The sequence below is a fragment of the Homalodisca vitripennis genome, chromosome 2 (genome assembly GCF_021130785.1).
Source record: "Homalodisca vitripennis isolate AUS2020 chromosome 2, UT_GWSS_2.1, whole genome shotgun sequence".
Classification (NCBI taxonomy): domain Eukaryota; kingdom Metazoa; phylum Arthropoda; class Insecta; order Hemiptera; family Cicadellidae; genus Homalodisca; species Homalodisca vitripennis.
The window spans coordinates 85,963,413-85,988,871 of NC_060208.1; the positions used below are offsets into that span (position 1 = coordinate 85,963,413).

The following is a 25,459-nucleotide window of genomic DNA, read 5'->3' on the forward strand; positions in this document are numbered from 1 at the left end:
ACCGTCATGCGTCTCTCAGTCTGGTAGGTAGTTAGTTGTCCCTGACAATGTAGTTTATGTACATTAAAAGCAAATTTGACTCAAAACAAACTGGAACCATTGAAATGGCAGTTCTCAGATTTCGTGAGAATCTAGCTTGAAAAGCAATATTTTGTGATCAACGCAGTCAAACGCTTTAATTAAAACAAGAATCGCACTTAAGATATGTTTCTATCATCTAGTCCCTCTACAACAATCTTTATCAGTTTTATTGCAGTATAAACTGCCTATTTTCCCTTGCTGAAAAAACTGTTTCGCAACGAGTTGGTCGTTTTTTCTTAAGAAAACGTAGCATTCGTGCGTGAAAAAGTGTTTCAAAGATTTTACTCAGATCCGGTAAAATTAAATAGAGACTAGCCTGTAGTTGTAAATATCAAATGGATCTTGCTCTTTAAAAATTGGTACCGTATTACTTTTGGACCTTTATAGGAGCAAGGGAGATCCCCTGATTGAAAAGTTAGGTTAACTAATATAGTAAATGGGCGTATTATATGCTTTGATTACTTTTCTACCATCCACATTGATAAAATGTCGTAATTTGACTCTTTGGCCAGGAGCTCTGGATAATCAGTTTAACCAATTCTTCTCCAACCATCTTCCATGGCCTCTGGCAATGGTAATCTACAATACTGTGCTGACCACTAATACTGAAACGTTTGACATGGCATTATCGATTGCGGCTTTAATTGTTGGAGTTACTCTTTGGGAGTTGGAACCAACAACACCAGGTCAAAGGGCCGTAGCAAATCGACAAAAAGTTTCGTTGGTGGGGTTTTTGTTCAATGTGTTGATGATAACATATTTCATAAAAATTAAATTGTGTAAGTTGAGTCAATTATATCAGTAACTTAACAATTCAATATTAAAAAGAATTCGGAGACTTACTCATTCTAAATGTGGTTAATATTGATATATATCAATGCAAAATGATTCCAGCTGCTTCAAATCTTTCTAGGTCATTTGCTTGAATTAATATTGTGAGTAAGCGAAATTATTTTCTGCATACATCTCAACACTACCACCTCCTTTGGGAAATTGTCAGCCATGGAAATCAAGAAGTTGAAAGCCTGTAAGTTTGCATAGTTGGATATTATTGTTGTTAATCGGTTTCTGCCCACAAAAGAACGTCCGGGTACAACTATGCATACAACAGTCTTCCATTTTGTGTATTGTGTGCTCTGTGAATTATGGCAAAGTGGTCGGCTGCATTTTAATTAGTCAATTTAAAATGTTAAAGTAATTTTCACTATATATCTGTCAATTTTGTCTCATGAATGGATGAAGGGGGCTCTAAAACCAGGTTACTTTGATTAGAATTCTTATTAATCTGAAAATCAACCTGAAACTCCTTAAACGGTTTAAGGTCGTTGGTTGGATGGGTTGCTTCGACGGCGCTCGTTAAGGCGTAGGCTGGTGCCACCACTTCAAGAGATGTACCGATAGCCACCCACAGTGGGCTCTCAGTCCACCGCCACCCTTTCAGTTACCACACCGACACTCTTCAACACTGGCCCGACCAAAAGTCCTTTACTCCACCAACGCAGGTGTAAGCCATGACCAGTGAAGTGCTGCAGATTGATCTTGTTAAAGTCAAGGAGATGGAAGCTTGGCACACATTTCATTTATGTACGCATTCATAAGGTCAACTTGCAGGCGGTAGTGGTGTTGGGCGGGTAGGTATGTGCCGGTGAGGGAGAGTGGCCGCAAAGTCATCGGTGCCAGCCATTATCTCACAGTTGTTGTCTGTGGGAGCAAGTGGAATGACTGAGGTGACTACGGGGGGGCCTGCAAAGGCCGCCCAACCGCGTCTCAGGAGGCACCGAAGAAAATTATCGGTGTTTTATTATTTATTGTTAGCTCGGTTATTTCGATTATAAAGTTATATTGCGTCTGGTAGAGAAGCGTGGTAAAGAGGATTTTACCCTATTTCAGATGTTACTTATTTTCTGGTATTTTCTTTTTTATTACAGTCCTGACGACCGAAAGCATTTGTAACAGCACTGGGAACATATTTTCTCCTGTCTGTATGTTTGAAGCTCAGATTCCAAGAATACTACAGTGGTTTTGAGACGGATGGCTAGATCGGGGACGGCACAGCATATTATCGCGTCGTTGTAGACAGCCGGTTCGTCGCCGGTACGCCATAGTCCGCCATCGACTCGCGAAAATTGGTGCTTGCAGTAGAGCTTCTTGCTAACGTTTTAAAACTGTTTGTCCCTCTTTCACAGAATTATATTCTCCCCTGAGTTTAGAAATTTCTTTATCCGTGTCTTCTTTATAAGAAAAAGAAGCATATAGATTTACGATTGCCATTTTAGAATTTCACTTTCGCGATTTCAGTGCTTGTGTCAAGCCTCAATATCATTAGTTTTGTGTATTAACATCTCCGTGAGATCGTCATTTACTTAAAGCATATTTTATTTAAAAATTTAGTTAATTAACCATTTTAGTTCCACAACAGCTTCGTTTGAATATTTAACCGAGGCTAAAGCATTCCTTAAATTCGGGATATGATATAAAGAAGTAAGTGAAATGCAACAACCACCATAACTACCACCAGAAAATTCATTAGGACGATAACAGTGATGACAAACCGATAAGTTACAAAGACACGCACACGCACACAGCATTTCAATTATTGAAATAAAAACAAATGATGAAAAAGCTTCTATATTTAAAGAATGTAAGAATATAAAAAGAACAATAAACACAACAAATAAGAAAATAACCATAATAATATTTACATATTATGTAAATACGAAACTAAAACATTCAAATACCCAGCTGGGATATTATTAATGGCTCAGAAGGAAATTTGGAAAAGTTTCTTTTATCTCATATTTAAACCAATTGGGTATTAAGATTGCATAATTGACTGATGGGCTTGTTCGAGATTTTTTTATTTTAACTTACAGTATTTAAATTTTGTTCAGGACCAGGGAAGACCTTATTTATTCCTTGAAGATCACAACATTCTTCAATTTATCTTTTTTTGTACTCAGAAGTATGTTTGGCAATACAATTTTGGGTATCTGGAGAGGAACGTAAGATATTATGTGCAATTTTCACAATACTGTTCATTTTGTGTAGTCCAGGAAATACTTGTGTAATAAACTTTGGTTGAGTTTTATAGTTAAAGCTACTTGGTAGATGTTTTGATTAGTTTATTTGAGTTTTAAAAATTTGTCTGGGTACATAATTTAAATGTTTAAAAGTGTTGCTTAATTATTCAATGTAATTTAAGAATTCTATATCGTTGCTACATAGCTTCTTCGCTTGTATAGACAAACTCTCTGGAATAGACCTTTTATATACATTGGCAACTTGAAAATTTAGATAGTTCATTGTATTTTTTGTTTCAACATGTAGTTTTGTTTTTATGTAGCCTGATTCGAAAAAAATGTCTAGATCTTTCTTCACTGTTAATACTGTGTGGAGCTTTGAGAGCATACTACGAGTATATTTAAGCGTCACGGTCTACTTTGTGTGACCAATTTTCAAATAATTATTTCTAAACTTTGACTTCACTGGCACCTCTGCCTCACCAGTGTCAAGATGATTTTACAAATACAGAAATGTTATCAACAACCTTATAATGAACCACATTATAGGGTTAGGACACATTAAATTTCGCAGGAATCTAAACCACCAGTTTTAGGTGGTGGGAATGCATTGACATCGGTAATTTTTCTTGTGAACTTCGTTCTCGAGAAATACATGCAAATCTCAACTTGGTATTAAGAAAACAACGGTTTGCCGGAAATCCTCTTTCATCAGCCTCCAAGTAATATTTGGAATATACTGGATCCGCAAACAACCTTATCTTATTAATCTGGTGCAAGAATTGGGCTTTCAGTAGCTCAGCAATTACATCTCATCTGCCTTATAGTATGAATAGAATATTTATAGTTCCAGTGTACACACATTCTGCCAACTAGCCTTGGTCGATATAAAGATAATGAAATAAAAATTGTGTACCTGAAGTAAATTTAATTTTTTTCATGTTGATAACTTATTTTATAAAATTTACAAAATTGGGTGACACCTAACCTTAGTATCCTTTGAACGATGTAGATTATCCTTCATGTTGTTGTGCTACGTTGCCAGTTTAAAAGGTCATAACAATAATCCACAACACTTTCCTGGTCTACGGTTTGTGGTAAGAAATGCAACATACATACTGCTTCATCAGGACCACCCTATACCACCCATTTAATATTGAGGACCTATTATTTTCATTGTAATTTAACCCAAAATGTAGACTATTATTTAATCTTCTGTAACTTTTAAACCATACTTTTATTTGTTATTACGAAAGTGGTGTCGTATTCTTAGCCCAATATGATTAGCTTTAAGCTGAAGAACGTAAGTAATTGCATAGGGAGCAGATTTCCTTTGGTCACAAAACATTGCTTCAGAATCCTTGGTTAAAGTTAGTGGAATTTCATCAGTTGTATTTAGCAGTCGAATTGAGATTGATCGACAAATGCTTCCATTAATTGACAGGTTTTTTGAATACTGAAAAATGTATATTTCTTATTGAAAGCAAGAACGAATGGTAACTGCTGCCAAGAACTTAAACTTGAACGGAATAATGGAGTCTGCATATTGATCCAAATAAGTTGGTACAAATAATTTATAGTTTATTTATATAGGTATTCAAATAATATATGGCTTGTATGGAAATGTATCTTAACATTTTATGTCCAGTACCCATGCCATGTCTTTCATCCGCAATTAATTACTGAAAGCACCTTACTATCAGGGTTAATACAGTTCAAGTGGCGTTCAGCAACGGTACGACAATTGGCGACTGCGGACCACTTTTTATACAGAGGTGGCCTCATTGTTGGGATCTTTTAATTGATCAGCTGTTTATCGAGTGACAGGTGTAGGCGAGCCACAAGTGGAAGACAATGATCGGTTAATGTGTGGGCCTTGTGTTGTGAGAAGCGACTTGGGACGCCGACTGAGACACAACTGTGACGTCCTCTGTCACATTTAGCAAATAAAGATGAGGTTTACATTAAATTTTGAAATTTTAACCTGATATACAAATAACGCACCGTGTTCACATTGTATTGGATATTATATAATGCTCATAACTTTATAGTTCAGTAGCCGGCACACTTATCCAACCGTAAGACACATCAGCGTTAACTAGCCATACACATACCGATTGTTTGGCTGAAAGTTGTGTGACGGTAAGTTTTAAGTATGGCAGGCTAATCAATATGATCTGGGAAATAAAGTATCGTTTAAAATACTCTTTCGATATCCTGCCACTTCGACCACCACTAGACCTATCGATTTACTTCTTAGGACAAATTTCTTTGCCGATTAAAAACCAGGTTGGGTGCTCATACATACAAATTGGCTCTCGGCTCCTAGACTATTTCTTAATTAATTGCTTACACCACATTGATAATTGGTGGCATGTCTATGGATGATTAGAATTAGATTAGATAGTTGGTTCTTGTTTTTTTATTGTACCGCATTTACATGTAACAGTATTATATAAAAATGTCGTTATAATTTAGAAACAAATGAATTGAGTGGATGAATTGTTTGTATTGAAAGGGATATTTATGAATTTTAACAATTCAGAACTGTTCAGTAGCTTTCTAAATAATGAATTGTAGATAGGATAACGTAACCTTCTCTATAATACTATCTGCAAAAAAATACATGTCCACTCCTCGCTTTATCGAGGTACAAATATAGTTTAAAGCTGTTTTAAAGTAATATAATTTGAAATAATTTCTTATATTTATTGTAGACTAAGTTAACAATAATTGGCGATTGAGAATTAAAGTGTATTATCACGTAGCGGATTAGTTTTGGGACTTTGTATCCAGAGATGATGATTAGGGACGACGACTAGATGTATACAAGGAGTCAGCAGAGAAAATTCGGCGTAGCTGTGTGGAACTATTGGGATTGGAATTTTAAATAAGTGGAAAAAATTGTAGGTAATTAATTTAGTCTCAATATTATAAAGTTTAGGATGGGCTATATCTCCGCCAAGAACTATGTTTAAGTTAATAATTCTTCATTTTGAACATGTTGCAGGTGTAGGTGATAATCTCCATCAAGGTGATTTTGTTTATGTAAATGTCCATAAGTTCCAATATAACATCTGTACTAACTCTCTACTTCGGAGTATTTTCATCACTACCCGTATTTTCATGAGCCAAAAATATTACGGACCAGCATAACAAATCCACAGAAATTCATGCAGCGTATATGGTCTTTAAACAAAATTAAGAAAAAAATATGAAATTGTTATAACAGATTTCACTTCTATTTAGCCTAAATAGTTGTTATGTAGGATGCACAAGTAAATTTGCATTGTAAACTATATAACATTCTGTCAAGTGTAAACCTGTAATTAATTACGCTACACGACGGGTTGGGAATAGAAGTCTACGATAATCGATCCTGAGGTGACGATGTATACTATAACCTCTAAACGGAGACGGATGCGTAGGTCCTTGACAAAGCGGTTTGTTTGACGAAGTGTCACTAGCTGTGTACAATAGGGAGAGGAAGAGGAACATTTAACCTCAGCACGTGTCACATTACTGTTCCAACAGGCGGGCCTATTTGTTTAGGACTACCGCAAGGAGATTCTTTGCTCCCTTTCTGTTCTTTTCAGTCTCTGCTTGTACTGTCGCCTACTCTACTTTCTTCGCTGAAGAGCTAGGCTAGGCGATTTGTTTTGGTCCGTATGCACTTACACACACGCACACGCACGCATACGCGGTACCGGGAATTAGTTTAACAGGAACTGTGAACTCTTCTGGAGTTGCTTTAACACACATCAACTCTTTTTATAAAGTTGATTTTAAGCAGTACAATACAAGACTATATTAGACAATATACAGTATTCTTTATTTACATATTCATGGAGAACAGCAGAGGAGATAATGTAGTGAGAAATAAGTGAACTGTATACAATGGCTATCAGATACTTATTTCTACATTATAACAAATAGTACTACTTTGCTTGTCATTTAATAGTCTGCGGTTTTACATGTGGGTGGGAATTTATTCTTTAACTTCTTGTGAAAACTCGGAAGTCGTAACCATGATTGAAGGCAGATTAGAGTAACTAAGACTTGTTCAAATACTTAAATGCTTACAGAACATATCATGATTGAGATCTGAAGACTTGGGCATTATAAATAGTATTGTAATATTATTATTTTTTATTTGTTTTAGTTCTAGAACAAGGTGTTGAGATTTGAGATTACATACGTGTACGGTGGATGCGTTTGAACGAAAGATAACTGTTATGGGTTTAGTGTTAGTGATATTTACTTGTTAAGATCGGCTCTTTCTTAGGAAGTAAATCACAACTAAGTTCAGTCTTTATTACTCTATTTTAGAATTAGCATAAAAGCATATCTTAGAAGTATGCAATTAAATTGTGTTAATGACTATTCATGAGCATTTAACCTCAATAAAATCCATGGAAAACTGTTTTTGTTTACAGTTTTTAATTAACGATGGACGATTTTAAAGGATAACAAGATTTCGGACCATTATATGTTAAAAAAGAACACCACAATTTGAGGATTCTGGGTTCTGTTATCTTCTTTAGGTTTCAAAAACCTCAGACATAAGGTTAAACAACCATAAATTAATGTATGAATGCAATGAGCTCGCCAAAACCAAAATTGATAACAGAACAGATTGTAAGTCAAACAAGTAACACTAAATAAACATGTAATCTAAATAAATCTGTGCCAAGATTGGGTAACTCTATGGAATCATTCAGGCTTCAGTCCACCTCGCTTCAGATTTGCTAAATAAGTATCTTGAGTTTACGTTTGAGAAAGAAATATATGTCGTTTAGAAAAAAAATAGACATATGATTACTCAACTTAACACTCCTTTTTTAGTGTTGTAAGACGGGTCTCGATTTAAATTAAATCGTTTTCTGTCACAAAGGCATATAGGAAGACTTGTGTTACTTTTCTACCCCCCGTTTTGGGATTGTTGGTTGATTTAAAATGTACAAAACATTGGTCACATAGATATAAGATACATACAAACCATATTAATTCTTTAAAAGCAAGTAAATAATTAATAATTTATTAAATTTTATCGTATTATTTGGAATTTTTTTAAATTGCTAAAACTAGGATTGTTATTGTGAGTGATCTTGTTTATTAATAAAACAATCCAGAGACTTTCAACTTTCAGTACGAGTTTATTAAAACCAGCGCATCTCTACCTGTTGTCTTAACAAATCTCCATTCAGTGGGATTTCGATTCTTTGCTACGAGAAACATTTTAACAATAATTTATAGATTAACAAATAACACAGATTGTCAGAATCAGTTTGGATTAATTTCATTAACCCATTAGTTGATTAAAATGCCAATGATGTATAATGAGTATATGTATTTAATTTATTATTGTAATAGTCTAAAACTACTTTACTTGATGTATACAGTACATTAACGAATAATATCCTCAAGTATAAAAAAATCTCTTATCACCTTAATTCCACAACTTGAATAGTTACAATGATTTTCATTCTGATAAAAGCAAATAATGATGAATTTTTAACCAAAATTAAATTAAACTGTTGAAAGAATACGTACCCAAATCAACTACAAATCGTTTGATTTTAATATATTAAAAACAATTGTGAAACTCTTGAACCAGTAATATAGCTATAAAATAATCGAGAACTTCTCTGGTCCGAATAAATTTTGAGTTGATTTTATTCTTTTTTACTTTCTCTAAAGTAAGAGACAGCAACACAATGATTATTAATATCAGAACAATATAAACTAGAACAGTCCCATGGAATAAATCATTTTCTTAAAACCAGAGTGGAGACGGAAACTCAATGTTCATTAACGTTAAAAATTGACTATAAATCGCGTTGTATTCCCGCGTCACCGTATCTCCCTACTGACAGGAAGCGGAATGTATTTATTTCCGGCACTCACCATGTGACGCCACTTTTAAATTATATCGTACTAAATTGATTCTTAAAAAAACGAAATAGTCTATTAGATTTAATTTCCAAGCTCCAATTATTTATTTTCGGTTGCAATTTGGTTTAATTCCATACATCATAATGGTGTGAATAAGATATTAGAGAACAGAACAGACAATTTATGTTACATAACCTATTTACATAACATATTTAATAAGTGTTTCTTTACGCTAACAATAATTCAATATGAAAATCTGTATGAAGTTGTAGCATTGAATGAATTAATCTTTGTCCAACAGTTGTTGCGATGAAATCAGTAGAACAAATATAGAATAAAATTATTAAAACGCGGTGGCAAAACTTAATAATCATGCGCTCCCGCGTTCTGGTACCCCTGACGTCACCGGAAAAGTGTGACATTCATCACATGTAGCCAAATCTAAATTTCATAAATATTATTTATAATTAATGAAATAAACAAATCAAGAGCTTCCTTTAGTCACCCATCTTCGTCTTGCTCTTTTAATTCATAGTACAAACCATTTTTATCTTACTATCAGTCACTGTTCCTTGTTCATCTTAGTTCGATTTAATTCTTTGGTAGCCACTTTTTTAATAGTTTTAGAATACATAATTGTTGATAGTATTCTATTCTGGAAAATTTGGATTCGTCCAATTTGTTCATAATATGTTGTTTATATCATAAACTCATATGTCACAACCACATATTTAACAAATACACTATTCGTTTTATTCTATTGTTACACATTTGTGTGTTTTTAAGCTTTTTCAGGATTTACATTATACCTTAATTAGGATCTCAATATTGAAGCTCTGAAAATAACAATTTTTTGAGTTAACCAAGATGATTTGCAGGTGCTTAAAATTTAATTCGCCATCTGTTCTGTGGGCATTTTTTTATTTTTTCGCAAAACATGATAGTTTTACACTCTCTGCAATTAGCATCAATTCTCTTAGGTAACTCATTTGCATGATATCATGTTCATATTCTGCTTTCGTGGCTGGAAGGACTCCGCTAGACGTTCAGGTAAATGCCTTAGATCCTACAATCAATAAATCTATTTTACTCCTCTTTGTACTTCTTTAATATAAAAGCATACACACACCTAGTTCAATTGTGCTTGCAAAATCATTCTAATAAATATAAGCTGTATTATCCAATGGCAACATCTATTGGTTTTAAGGTGGCAAAACTATTCCCCCTGTTTAAAAAACACGATCCTAGGGAGCAGGGGATTTCGTGTGGTGTATGCTACCCTTGTATGTATGTAAACAAGTTTATTATGTAAAGCAAACACTTGATTATTATAGCATTGTTACCGAGTTCTCAGATATGTTCCAAATTTGAAGACTCTCGGTCTTCACAAAGTTAGTTTAAAATAGATTAAATATTTGTCCCTAATAGGCAGATAAGAAAATGAGTTCATAGAATCTTTTGTACTGCCTTACGTGTGAGATTAGATGTGAGGATCCATGATCCGCCCATTCAATTTTCATCAGTAATCCCAGTCAACATGAAATAATAAATAAGCCCTTTACCGTTTAGTTATAAAGATGGTATAAATCCAACAAATATGTGTTAATAAGATACTGATACAAGTCATACCATTAACATTCACAATATACTCTGTTTACTAATGTGTTTATTCTGGGTTTTATCGCTGCCAACATGGTTATCCATAAGACAATATATCAAAAGCCACTTTTTACAGGCAAATATTGCGACTACTATAGTCAACTTTTTAAGGTACGGGAAGATAAACAAAAATTTCTCTATTCAAAATTGAAATTGATCAAACAAGTATAAATTGAGACATAAATTATGTTGTGAAATTGAGACATAAATTATGTTGTGATGAAAGAAAAATGGAGTTAAATAGTTTAATAATAAAAATATATAAATAGACATTGAAAATGAAACAAATCGTTATCAATATAATCGCACTTATAAAAATGCATGAACATAACATCTCAGAATCGTGGACTGTCAGGCAATTTAGGTCGAGAAATAATTCTTATAAATTAACTATGCTCTAACAATTTTGAAATTTGAAAAAGTATGAATATTTGTATTAAAAACCAGCTCACAGTGAAGGTGCTGGAGTAATAACTGAATTTACATTGAAGTAGCTCGAGCTCTTCACGACGTCGAAGTATGATGTAATATTCATAGTCATGTTTTGAATTCCTAGACAATTTCAGATAATAGTTGTGGTGGGCTGGTTCCTTTGGGTATTTGATCTGCTTGATAATTGTAGCGCAACCAAGTCGAATGTTCCAATAGTTGAATCTGATTCGATGTCTTGAAGTACAAAAATGATGCTTAGGTACTATCCGGAGGCCACTATCTGTCCATATCTACCACCTGTTACTATGCGATATAAGTAGGTTTAGATGAGGTTATCATGAATATATTATTAGTAGTACCAAAGTTAGCCTTTACGAGTGCTCACGTGATTTGAGCTTGAATTTTGGTACTATATCGAGGTAGGCCCTAAGGTTTTCTTTCTTCGCCAGAAGTGCCTCCGCAGTCCACACTGATGGCCAGGGACATTACCGGACTTACCCGACTTCAGACCACGTGCAAGATTGTCCAACTTTAGAAAAGTTGATTGTAGATGGGGACAGAGTGGCGTCCGAATTATGGTAAAGTACATAAACATGTTTTAGTTGGGGTATTCTCTGCAATCACGGATAAGAGCTCAAACATTGGTAAATTCACAAGTTGTGTAACACTTAGTTAAATATTAAAAATTGAGCGGAAATCAGTTCAAATTTTAATCAATAAAGGATAAAAAATTATATATTGAAATGTTTCTGATAACATATAAGTTTTGAAATATGTAAAATTCTCGTAGTTACTAATTACAACATTAAAAAATACATAGGCTCAACAGTTTACGTGTCTTAAACACGTTAAATTTCTCTCATAACTATTTATTCAACCCAGTGTGGTTGACAACTTTGGGATTTATAGTTTCATACCAAATATTAATCCACTAGGTAATATTGTTCGACAGTCGTGCTTATAGAGTGACAGAAATAGGAATTTGTCACTAGCAAAAGGTAGAAAAGGTTACGTGACGTGTTGTATGCCAACTCTAATTTAATGTCTCTCGTAACAGGTACGTTTTTATTACTTGAAAAATGTTAATGTATTTATGGTCATTTTTACGATATTTTGAGTAGCATATTGTAACAGTGTTGTGAATACAACACCACTGTCAGTAGCGGTAATTGACTTGTTATGGACTTATCGAGCCTTCGTATGAATGCACTGCTTCGTATTATCCGCCTTGAATAGAAGAAGGAAGGACAGACGTATTAATTATGAGATTTGTGTCCTTGTAATGAATGTCATTATAATATAACTATTAGTTTAGTATTCTAAGTTTGTTGGTAACACTGCCTAATCGCCTAGCACTACGTGACATGTTGGCGCCCTGCTAGACCCAAACAATCAGCTGTGAATGTAGGAGTGTCACTAACATTGTCATGGTAACCGGACCATTATCATAACCTCCAACCAGAATTGTTTAACTTGCCGTGTGGGTGAAAGTGCCTTACACCTGTAGTTTCTGGCACAGAAAGGACTATCATCATCGTAATCGCTTGCCATCTGAGACACTCATGTTGGTTTTATTTCAAGGTTAAATGTCCTGATAGACGGTTTTGGCTAATGATTGAATTATTCAGAACGTACCGCTACCTTTATTGAACCGTTTTCTAACGCTCAAATTTAATCAGATTACAAGGCTTTGTCTTGTGGTTAAGGGAAGATAACGGAGTCAAAAATCAAGCGTTGCTGCTGTTTCGGTAGTTGAACACTGAGCTGTCCTTCCCCTGGAAAGTCCCTTTGATAGTGTAACAGAAATGTTGTCCAATTATCTGCTGAATGCTACACGATGCTAAATATTTTGCTTGGAACTGTGGTACATTTAAATCTTTGATTAATGATTTCATTCTGGCAAATTAAATTTAAATAGCATTCATTATTTCTACGATGTCCTACACTTATTGAATGTTTAAAATAATAATTACTTTTCTGGAATATATGTATAAGTGTGTTTGTCGTTTGCTGCAAAATAGCATTTAATAACGACGCTTCCAACGATCTCATACTAGTAAGTAAAACGATACAAATTGTGGACAAAACTAATCGTCTGTTCCTTAAATGGACCTTCCATCTCAAGCACCCACAAACCTATCATTTATAATATAATCATTCAGCTCGTTTACACAAATACGTATCTAAATATACAGAACAATATAATATTTTAATTTATATGAATTATAACAGTTTTGATTACTAAAAGTGAAGAAAACTAACAATATATTTTAATTCTGATAAGTACTAAAATGCAAATGGTGATTTCATAATATTGAGATACTTAATACGTCATTATAAACTTACGTTGAACACATATAGTTCTAACTTATTTATAGTTCTAACTTTATTCCAAAAACACCAGCCAGCTGTAGTAAAACAACCTTGAGATTTTCCACACCGAATCAATGTTAAACCTCTAATACTTTTAAGGGAAGCATATTTAAAATGAGCTACACCTTGATGTCCCATTAAAATTATATAATTAATACGCACTCCAAAGGTTTTTTTGCTTGTAACTTGTAGAAGTTGTTAATATTTAAATGATTAAGTATAGCAATCAAAATATCAAAAAGTCTAAACTATTGTTTGGATGCGTATTAAATCTTTAAAATGAGAGACATCATAATTATTTGATAAACATAAGGACGTAAAACTGTTTAAGGATTGACATTATTATTTTAGCTATAAAATAAAAATGGCCGCCAGGACAGCTATAACCAAGTAAAACTGTATTCTAGATTTTAATTTGCACAAGGGCCTTCATTAAGGGCTTAAATTCCCCCTATTGTACATTATGTTTCAATAAAGCGATTTGCTAATTTCACATCTGGGAACGACTTTTAGACCGGACTTTAATCTCGTGATCTCTTATGTTTGTGACACAAAAATAAACATTTGTCTAAATATTTCCATCGATCAATGTCATGTACAAATGAGAGCACTTTTTGTAATGCCACTGTTGTGTATAAGGAGCAACAGACACAGCAAGCCGAGACGGAGTTATACCTTGAACCGGGCACTGGTGATCCCTAGTATCCTAAAAAAATCTTGATAAACAATTATATAAAAGCAACACAGTAAGATTTTAACAACAATGTTTAATAAAACCACAAATCACACTGACTTTATATCTGGGACACAGTTCAAAGTTTAAACAGACGATGTCATAAAGAACGCAACAATGTGTAGTTTCACTTTGAGAAAAGAAAAGAAATTTAGGGAATAGCAATGCACTACGAATAAAATGAACAATTCTTGTGCTGGAACCGTTCCAAAAACGGAAGTCAGTGAAAAGAGAACTGGAGTGCGAGGCAGAAACCTTGTGGAAGTCCTGTACAATAGCACATTAGCATAAATGATTAAAACTGAACTGGAGTTGGGAGCACATATTTTCCATAAATAATTTAAATTATCTTCGCAGTACATTTGTTTTCTCTGACCTAGATGGTTAAAATCTGTTATTTTTTATAAAATAGAATTAAAAATTAACAACTTTTGTTTTCGAATTAGTCGGAAGAACTGGTCTCTTGCGGTGAAAAACGTTAAACTGAGCCTAAGATGAGGATGTTTACAAGTAATCTCCAGGTTATCTATTTATAATGTAATGTATTAAAATTAATATAATCATTTTATATTAGTTTATATACATTCTTGATTGGTTGAATTTCTCTATAACGTAATTAGTTTATTTTATACTAGCAGTTACCCGTGAATTTGCACGCAATATTTTAGACTTTGCACGTGTATGAGCACTTGTTGAGTTTGCCTTGTTGCCATGATCAATAAATCTGTCGAAAAGTGCATATTTATGGTCATTGTTATTTACTACGGTGTTATTTCTTTTCGTGCCATAGTTCTGGCAAGCTTACTTTTGTTAAAAGACAATAAGATTTGTTTTATAACAATGTTTACATTTATGTAGTCTTTCATATCTGCATTAGTACTGACCAAGCACTGCATACTTAATATTTGTTAAAATGTACAATTAAAAGTATATTTTTACTAAAACTTTCGTTTGTCTTATATGAATATATTAATAAATTGTGCTCAACAGCGGTTGCAAGAAAAGGTTGAAACAACAAACAAATTGAAAATAGTGGTTAAATGAACCAAACATATGGTTGTAGTGTCATAAAACAACGTTTACACGAAATATTTAATTACATTTAACGGGCTCTTTCAATACTAAGACGGGCGTTTTCGCAACTTTACAGACTAATGACTCGTAGTCCGCAGGGATACTTGAATTAAGAGTAGGCCTATATGTTAACCAGGGACCCTAAGAACTTCCATGTAAAATTTCCGTACAATCTATCAATTAGTTATTACGCGATTGAGTAACACACACGAACACACAGACATACGCCATTAGATTTGTAAGTAATAGCATAGATAACCTTATTTTTGTAGTTTCCTTATATACAGTAAAAACACGAGTTTTTGAAAAATACTGTCAAGTTATTAGCTGTACCAAAGGAATCTATGTAAAGAGGGTTGTATTTAATACGAGTATACTTCTGGTATCAGATATCAAAGGGATTGTACAGTAGTAAGAAAGAAAACTCACAGAAAATAAAAAATAACCTAAGCCAGAAAATGAGAGCATAAGGGCCAGGTGAACTAAGAAGAAACTTAGAATCATAACTAGAAAATAACCCTTGCTAGAACCCTTGCTTAACTAGAAAAATAATTATTCTATGTTTGGGGTTATAGCATCAGGAAAGTTAGAGATACCATTGATGGCTGCAAAGCTAGTGACTCCTAGGAACGAAATGGTCCCAGTGCTCTATGACCCAGAGGTGTAAGGGGTTGGTACCTCTTAGTACAGGCAATACGATCTCAGACGCCCAATTCTTCTAGCAATGTTGAGCTTCCAGATACCAGATAGTTTAGTTTTAGTTCAGTTTTAATGATTAGTGTTGTGTATAGTTTTTATTAAGTGTATGTTTTAGAGTTAGTGAAGTTGACACACAACATGGTGGGTGTGATTCCTGACAGGCGTGCCACAACGCTTTGGCATGATTTGTTTATTTTAACCTAGTTTGTAATTATGTATTAGTTTAGTTATTTACCTGAAGAAGAGATCAGATTGCAGATTTCGAAACGTGGTGTTACTGATTTTTTGTTTCGCTGAATGATGGCAAATGTCCGGAAAAATCCTGTTTGCTTCACTGTCGATCCACTTTTTACCCCCAACATATCAACATTTGTGGTTAGTGATATTCCGATCCTTAACATTCATGGGGTTGTCCAGATGTAAGTAATACATCAGGTTATGCTATACCCAATGTAGGATAAACTGGCAGGTATAATTTAGCCAGAAGTGTAACCCCCTGTGGGTACCAATATATTAATTCCTCTCCGGAACAATTCGCAAAAAATTAGTAAAGTTTAATAATAACTTTAAGTTGAACCTGTCCCTGAACATTGTATAAGCAAACATATAGTGCTTTAATTTATTTTAACTTTTGATGACGATGAGTAAATTTAACAGCTCATCCTTTTTATAATTGTTAGTTTTTCTTTTTAAACGTCATTATTATTCATTTTGGCCAACTTGGCCTTAAAGTTATTGATAACGACCCACTTTCTTAAATTTGAACTCAAGTTCGCCAAACATATATTCTATAGGGACCGACACCTAAGTAGCAGTGAAAGTGTGATTACAGCACCGGTATATATGGGTGGACCTGGCGGCGCGCGACACTACTCCCTGTACCATGTCGCTGTGTCTGTCGCTGTGCGTCGTGTGTCTCACGGTGTTCCCGGGCTTCGCCCTCGCCGACACCTGGCAAGACTCTGCCGGCTATCCCTCGGCCTCGGGGTGGCAGTACCAGGGCAACTACGGCCCGCCGGCACCCACGTATTCTACAGGTAATTTATTCAACCCTTTAGCATAAGCATGATTGGTTGTGGTTTGAATCACATTACAATGCCACACCCCTGATTATTTAATTTTACAAGTTATACCACTGACATGAAACTTAATAAAAAAACTAGAATAAAAAATAAACGCTCACACTTCGATCTAAAATTCCTAAGGTTGAGACTTCGTTCTAATTTTGTTTTATATATAGAGTTAATACTACAGTATTTTTGAGTAATTGTTACTGGTTTAATATATATATTTTTAATACCATAGTCACAGGTCTGTAGATATTTTATCCGAAGAGAAAAAAAACTCTACACAGAGAAAGTAGCCTATATGTATAAAAGTGGTTATCCTTCACAGTTTAGTAATCAGGCTCATGGGTAAACGACTAAACATAAGCGTATGACATATTGGCCGTTTTATTCTACGGTGTTGCTGACAACTTAAGGATGAATCTGAAACCTTCCGCCAAAACTTTTTTTGTATAAGATTCTCCCTCTAGGAGTTTAAGTCCTTCCAAATTAGAGAATATCCATATTTTGTCAATGGTGTATCTTATAATTTATCCACCAGAATTTAAATATTAGTTTTATATACAAAATCCTTTCAATAAATTTCTGATACTTTCAAAAGGAATGAACTGAATGAATATGGTGAATTCTCAATTGCTAAAAACCGAATGTTTTCACTTGTTTTATAGAACAGCTGTTATTCCTGTACAGTCGGAAGAAATGTAGATTTCACGTGAGGCTGTTATCTGGAAACATCAATTCGAATCTTCATTAATCAACGTTATTAGCTTTTAAGAGTAATATTTAAGATGTTGCCATATGACTTTTCACAACTCTTTATGGTTGGAATGTTAGAATATTCTTTTCAAAAATAACATTTAAAAGTTATAAACACAAAAAAGAAACTATACAGTTATTATACTTTTGATCTATATAGGGCTAGATTTTATTATAATGTTATATCATTGATACATTCACAAATTTATGTTTAGAGAAAACAGAATAATGTAGTTACAAATTTATATAAAAAAGCCACTATATTGACAATTTGAATTAATGAACAACGACCTAAATACATGTAATCTGTCGGGTTTGGTTGCAATCAGTTACACATTGCAGCAAAGATCGAGTTTATTGCTGCTATAATATCGTATGCGTATTTCTCAAATTTTACTACACTACTCTAAAATCGTATGAGTTATTAATAATCTTGTGTGATAAAAATTTATAGAAAATTATCTGTAAATAATTGTAAAAAAATATCATAGTAAATATCTTAGATAAGAAAATTACCTTTCAAAATTTGCATGGCCAACATCCAAAAACCTGAGATTTACATAATGAACAGACATAACAATTTTTTAATTCAAATACAAACCTATTGCAGTATACGGTATACAATAAACATTATATGGCAAAAGTCAGGCGTTTAATACAAAATGTTGTATTCATACCACAGTGTCACATTCACACGTACAAATTTTGCACTCATTCATTCCGGTCACTCGCCAATTTACTATCTTCAACGCCAAGGTCAGTTTTCAAAATGGGTGGTCTCCCAGTTGCATTCTACTAACACCCGCCATTATAAAATGCCATTGAAACTAACACGCTTTTAAGATGGAGGTTTTAACGCCATTTTAATGCAAGCTGGCAATCTATTAATATTAATGAGTTGGTAGCAAACCTTTTTATCTAGAGAGAAGTATACCACACGACGTGTCGTAACAGGCTTCGCTGAGGTTGCTTGCAGAATCTCCAATTTATAGACAGAAAAATAATCAGACAATCACACATAAAATAAGTTGACACGAAAATGTCGTATCATAGAAACCATTCACGTAGAAATAAAGTGACATACAAAATTGAAAGTTTACACGTGAAATCTTTTTCAACATATCTTGCAACATGATACATTTAGATTTTGTACTTTAAATTGGAATTCATATCAGTATTTAAAAAATAATAGTCTACTAACCAAGTTACTATAAAATGATGTATGTGTGGGATAGTTAGTCTACACGTGTTAATGTGTCACATGTTTGAATGAATGTCTTAGAGGGATATCTTGAGTTAGTTTAAACATTTATTTAGCTATTTTTTTCGTTGTCATCATAGTTAACCACAAGACTAATGTAAAATATTTACTAACGCTCAGCGGAATCCCATGGAGTGACATGCAACATCGAACTCAGTTTTCCTCATACGGAAATGAAGCTTCGTGCACAATTTATTCAATTCTACAGGTCAGTTAGTTTTTAAGATATCGTGCGGACAGACAGAAATGAAATGTTTCCAGCCTACGACTGAGATAGGCTTCTCTAAAGCTCAGTCATCAACCGTTATTCTAGTTTTATTAATAAGTATAGGAAATAGAGACATGCTAGTTATGAAATCGGATGGTTATGGTTGGCCATGATGTGTTCTGTACGGTCACGGTATCCAGCGCGTTTCCATTTTTGCCAGCGACTTATAATACAATAGGCAGATGTGCGAATTATAAATTCTATATTATTTAATTCATACTGCTAAAAGAATATAGCGTAAAATAGCATTATTTACTTTAATCTAATAAAAAAGACAAAATTCTAATATGAATTCGTAGTTATAGTTAAAGAATATTACCCGACCGGAATTTTTGGCGGAGCGTAAGCGAAGCAAATGACTTCGGTGAAAGATAAAATCGCCCCTGTCCCTATGTCGGCCTGGTTTGCCCAGCGCTATGTTTCGAAACAGTTTGAACGAGAGTCTTGTAATTATATTGAAATTTAATACGTGTACGCATGTCTTTACTAGACTTCAATTGATTTGCAACACTCTTTCACTTCAAAGAGACGGTCCAGGAGAAGTCAAAAAAAGGTTAAATGTAGGTAAAGATCGTGTGCTTGTACATAATTTTAAAAAGAGTTTGATAATACTGAAAAACCCGATATGGAAAGCGTGATGTTTGAATCACCTTAGTGGTAATAACAAATGTATATTTGTGTTCAGTTTGACAGTTGATTACTTATTTATATTTCTATATATGTGTTTCCAAACTTATACAGGATGCAAAGATTCGCACCTTTTTTACGGGCGAAAAATACTTTGGTTATCAACGCCCAAACGCACATTCGTAAAGATCACACAGGCAGGAACAACTAAGCGATACGATAAAGATTTACCAATATATACTTTGATCGCGAAATGGCTGTAAAGGGCCCAACTCGATCAAAATAACAATTATTAATAATGACAACAAACTATAGATAATAATGTCGTCAATTGGTTAAAACTCAACTACAGACAAGGTTATTAATTAGATCACATTTAATGGTGATTCTTTAAGGGAACAAAGACACCTAACTTTATCATCACATACAATAATATATTTAAATCGCCTTTAGAGGTGACAAATAATAAAGTAAAGGTTTTTATTTTTTGGATGTGTTTACTTGATCCCAAATTGCTTTTTTCGAAACAAGATGAATTTCATATTAACACGAATAGTTCAGATATGCTTGACTATTGCTGAGGTTGAACTCAGATACATTTGACCTTCCGCTTGGTGCAGCGTCTGAAACCTGACAGTATCACAGACTTGACTCCTGGAATCTGGAGTCCATATCTGTCTGAAGCATATGCGTACCTGGGGGAGGGGTTGGGGGTTATAAGCCCCCCACCCATTGATACAAATATTCAAGGTATATTTTAACTCGAAGTAAACAGAAAGTATATTTATAGTCGAACAATGTACCGGTAACATACTTAAGTTTTGTTTTAATTTGTTTGATATTTTAACTATAACCACATGACTCATGCTTCGTGAGTTTTCGGAACGCAAGTCCGTCTGCGACCCGTGGGGGTTGTCAAACTTAATACAGACCTCACTTCCCGCGCTTCAAGCGAGAGAGACAGCGAGCAGTGGCCATGGACGCCTGCCTACCAGTAGTCTATTTGAACCACTAATTTGTAATAGTTTTAATGTAGTTCTCATCGCTTTAGTTGTTAGCGCTAGTCGCGTATTGGTGACTTGTGTTATTAATGAATACAGATAGTGGTAGCACTAACTAAAATTAATTAACATAAGCACAAAACCTCAAGATTGTGGATTTTACCATTTAGAAATATTATAATTCTTAAAAGTTATTACATTTTACTTTCTGTGGCTGTTATACACTTCTCCGGCATTGTATCAAATCAAAATTGTGTGAAAGACGCATACAAAATTAGATGCTTATCAAAACGTGTTTTATAGTTGACCTAACTATCATAATAACACAATGAACTTTCAACCCTATGGAGGCGAACTTCTGATATATCTGTGGTTATGAAATAACACTTTTAATTTATTTTTACATATTATTATAATCAAATGTTTTCAAAAACTGTAAATCCATAATCAAAGCAAAGAAATGTCGTGATAATTTTAATAATGTCTTGCTCAAAGTTTGTAATTTTTAATGTTACATTTTACACACTAGAACACGTTTTGTTTACATCCATTTCAGTGATATAATATAAATAAATAATAATAATAAATAGAATAGGCGATAATTTTCTAGGTTGGTAATGAAGTACTTGGTATGGTCAAATTGTACTCTAGCAATAAGTTTTATATTCAAAATGTTTTAATTTGTAAGAACTATTAATTCTGGTGGGCCATTGATATATAAAATAGAAGCATTTTAAAGCTCTCGTTTGTTAATTTTTAATTTTCTGATTAAGAAACTTTGGCTATCAAAAATTAATGATTTTCTTCATCACCTCTTTCATTTAATACTTTATTCCAGTTTTCATGTTGCAATGTTCTTCGATAATTTTCATACTACAAATTATCAGTTTTACTTTTTTAGGTAAAACGTACTTGCTTCTAAGAAACTGCTAAATAAAAGCCACATTATGTGAAATATAAAAAAAAAATGTTGTCTATACCGTGCCTCCCCTGTCAGATCTCAGGTTGATGCCTGTAATAGTTTTTCTATAACTGTAATCCAAATGAATGTCTAATATGGTAATAGAGTCCTTGTTATCACTGGTATGATGACATTAAAATCCTCAAAAACAAAATAGATTTTTGTGGATTTATATTCGTGTAGATTCATTACTTAAGATAGTTACTAACCGATCGCTATAACGTGATTCTGTCACAATTTGTGCATGAAAACCCAGAATGACACAACCAAAATAAAGAAATATCGTGCTTTGTAAATTATATTTAACTTGAAGTTCATATTTTGTATGTCTATATTTGTTCGTCGCCGAGCGTTTGTTGCGTCTATACGCAATGCACGTAGTGGACGTTAACCGCTCAGCCGCGGTAAAAAACACGAATTAATAATTTTATGTCTCGAAATTTGTGTAGTTGTATACGCAGTAAATATATCATCTATAAAAATAAATGTCAATTTATGTCCCAACATTTTGTATTAGGGATGACATGGTTTGAAATTAAAAACATTTAAATGTCAAATACATATAATTTAAGTAATACAAATACACGCCCATAATTTTAAATAAAATATATGTAAACGAAATGTATCTTGAAAGCCCATATTAGAACGTATAAATTCTAGTTAACAGGTGGAGGCTGTGTCTTTTACTTTTTAAGATATAGCTATTTTCCCGAGCCTTTGTTATTCTCATTAATACAGCGTCATTTTCTTGAAATTCTTTTTTTGTTATCGGGCAATCTCCAAAAGGGCACGTTTCGCTTGTTATAGCCGTTCTTCTAGAGCATAAAATAAGAATAACAATGCTCTCGAACGGCTTTCAAACTTACAATGTTTAATGTTCTTAGCAATTAACATATTGCGGTTGTGGGGAAAGGGCTCCCATACTCCTGCTTGCCTGGGAGGTACGGAAAATTTCTAGTGGTAGCCCCCCATTAGGTCATCCTAGATACGCCTACAGTCTGAAGATCCAAAAAGTTAACTTAAAGAGAAGTTTAAAACGATTTCTATGCTTAGTTTCGACATCAGAGACAACTAGACTACAAAATATAGTGTAACCTACATGACCGATAAAATCTTACTTATCCTGGTCTGTTCGCTGCATCTCGAACAGTTTGAGCAAGAGTAGGCTATTGAAATTTATTATATAATCATACTGTATATATTTACCAAAGGAACACTTCAGTTGCTTTGCTGTTCTTTTTCACTTCAATGAGTCCAAGAAAAGTACTCAACATTCGCGTTTTATCAGTCCTCCCCACCATAGTTACGTTATGCATACTTGATCAAGTTGTGTACAATTTAAAGATAAGCAAATTATTTTAGTTAACCGAGGTGATCAAAGATCTTATAAACCCATATCATCTGTTCTTTGCGTAGTTTCGACCATGTAGAATGTCAAAATATTATATATGTATGTATATTATAGTGTGTGTGTGTGTGTGTGTGTGTGTGTGTGTGTGTGTGTGTGTGTGTGTGTGTGTGTGTGTTTGTGTTTTTGATAATAAATGTACACCATCCTGTTACCCTTAATTTATTCATCGTCAGCAAATGTCTACTTTTTCGACAACATTTCATATTATAAAAACATTTCCTTTTATCGAGATCTCTTCTAAAATATTTTCCCTTCCGTAAGTGATATAAAACGGTGGCCTATGAAGCTTCCAACTTTCTATTCATATTTAAAGTGTGGCAACTACTGTACTGTCAATTTCTCTAGATACTTTGTTGGAGAGAAAATATTTTAGCTAACACACTTTGCTTTCACGTAGTCCATCGTCGTTACATTTCTTTGACCAAAACAGTCCACCGAGTCGTCCATATTCAGTAGCTCGTGGCTAGAATATTCTATTGATGTGTTCGGCCCAGTTTACCGGTGTTCCGCTTCGGGTTCAAACAACCTAACCTCAAAGTTACATAGCTCTTAGTAAGAAACGTGTTTTCCTATCGGTATTTCAAGGTAAATATTGGCAGATTTTAGCTCTTTATTTATCTAAATGAATAAAGAGTAACAAAAAAGACTTGATTATTTAAAAAAAAGAATATACTTTCCTACTCTATATAGAATTATTGCATATCGTTGTAGGTATCGACATTATAAAATAGGTTTGGAATGTCAAAATTAAATTGAATGGAGAACTCATATAGTTCTAGTCTCTATAGAATATTTCAATACATTTCTATACAGTGTAAGACTTCAAAATAAAATGGACCATATAGGTAAAACACCGTGAAAGCTCTTAAAAACACTTTGCTAAATTTAACTTTAGCAATATTAATTTTATTAACAGGCTAATAATAGTTACTTTTGGGTTTAGAAATCTTTAAAAGTGTAAAAACAAACATTGTTCAGAAATATTTATTCCATTCTGCAGATGTTGAACGGAATTGTATATCAATCTATGAATAATATTATTTGATTTAATTACAAGTTTGAGCAAAAAACCTGTGGATGTTTTGAACAGGGATGTTATATGCTATCAAGGTTTTTTGCAATTTATTAAGAATCTAATGGGCAATTGATAAGCAATAAATTTAATTCTTGGCAAAATTCCATGCGTATTTCGATCTTAGACTAATACTTGAAGAAACAAACTGTTTACAAAACACAGTATGGAGTTGTTAGCAGACATTCAATACCACATTTCCGCCTAGTCAGTTCATTGCTCTGTAGGGCCTCCATTGAAATACCAGTGTATTCGTGTGGGCACAATCCACAATCTTTCATCAAAATTTCTTCGATAAATTCACATTTTTGCACTAAGACATTAAAATATACTTTTAAAACTGACTGCAAAAGGATTTTTGGCGCAAACAATTTTCGCTCACATATTTTATGCAGGGTAAAGCATAAAATATAAATTACCCTTTTTAGTTACCAAATTATTAGGAAATATAGTTTGCATAGACAGTAGTACATTATAAGAAGATATCGTTAAAATTTTAGCTTTTTCTTTTGAGTTTCATGAGCGATCGGTCTGTGATTTTAACTTAAAAAATAAATCACATTTATTCAATTAAACTGTATAAACAGTTTACCTGTATTTGGTTTTATATATTAAGTTTATAGATCTTCAAACTTAGTGAAAACATATATAACAAATTAATACTTATGTAACTGCCTAAAAAACTGAAGCTATGGTTCAAAAGATCTCACATGTTTTATAAATAAAAATATAATCAAGCTTATTTTAAACGTAACTCTCGTTATTGCATCTCTTTAGGCTAATTTGGAGTTGCTTCAAACTTGGTTGCGATCGATTCTTTAAAAATGTTCATGTTTCGTTTAAATGTTTGAAGGTTGAGATTGAAATTCATTGTGGAATATCAAGAACGTTGTCAGATCGGGACACCTTTACATAGTGCAATCGATTCTGGGTTTGGGATTTTATTTGACTGAAATGCACAGCCCTCTATGATAAACTCCCTGAATACTGAAAAGTAGAAAGTTTCTGTTTCTGTAATCACATGAGATTATAGCCATTTAACGTTAGCAATTTATGCAATTTTGTAATC

General features: G+C 33.5%; 1 protein-coding gene across 1 annotated transcript in view; it reads right to left on the reverse strand.

Annotated features, from left to right (window-relative positions):
• Positions 1–23,174, reverse strand: part of LOC124354307 (SUN domain-containing protein 1-like) — a 73,011-nt gene extending 49,837 nt beyond the window's left edge. The window contains exon 1 of the mRNA XM_046804657.1: positions 23,114–23,174. The gene's annotated coding sequence lies outside the window, so the exon portion shown is untranslated. The remainder of the gene's footprint in view (positions 1–23,113) is intronic.
• Between the last annotated feature and the right edge of the window lie 2,285 nt (positions 23,175–25,459).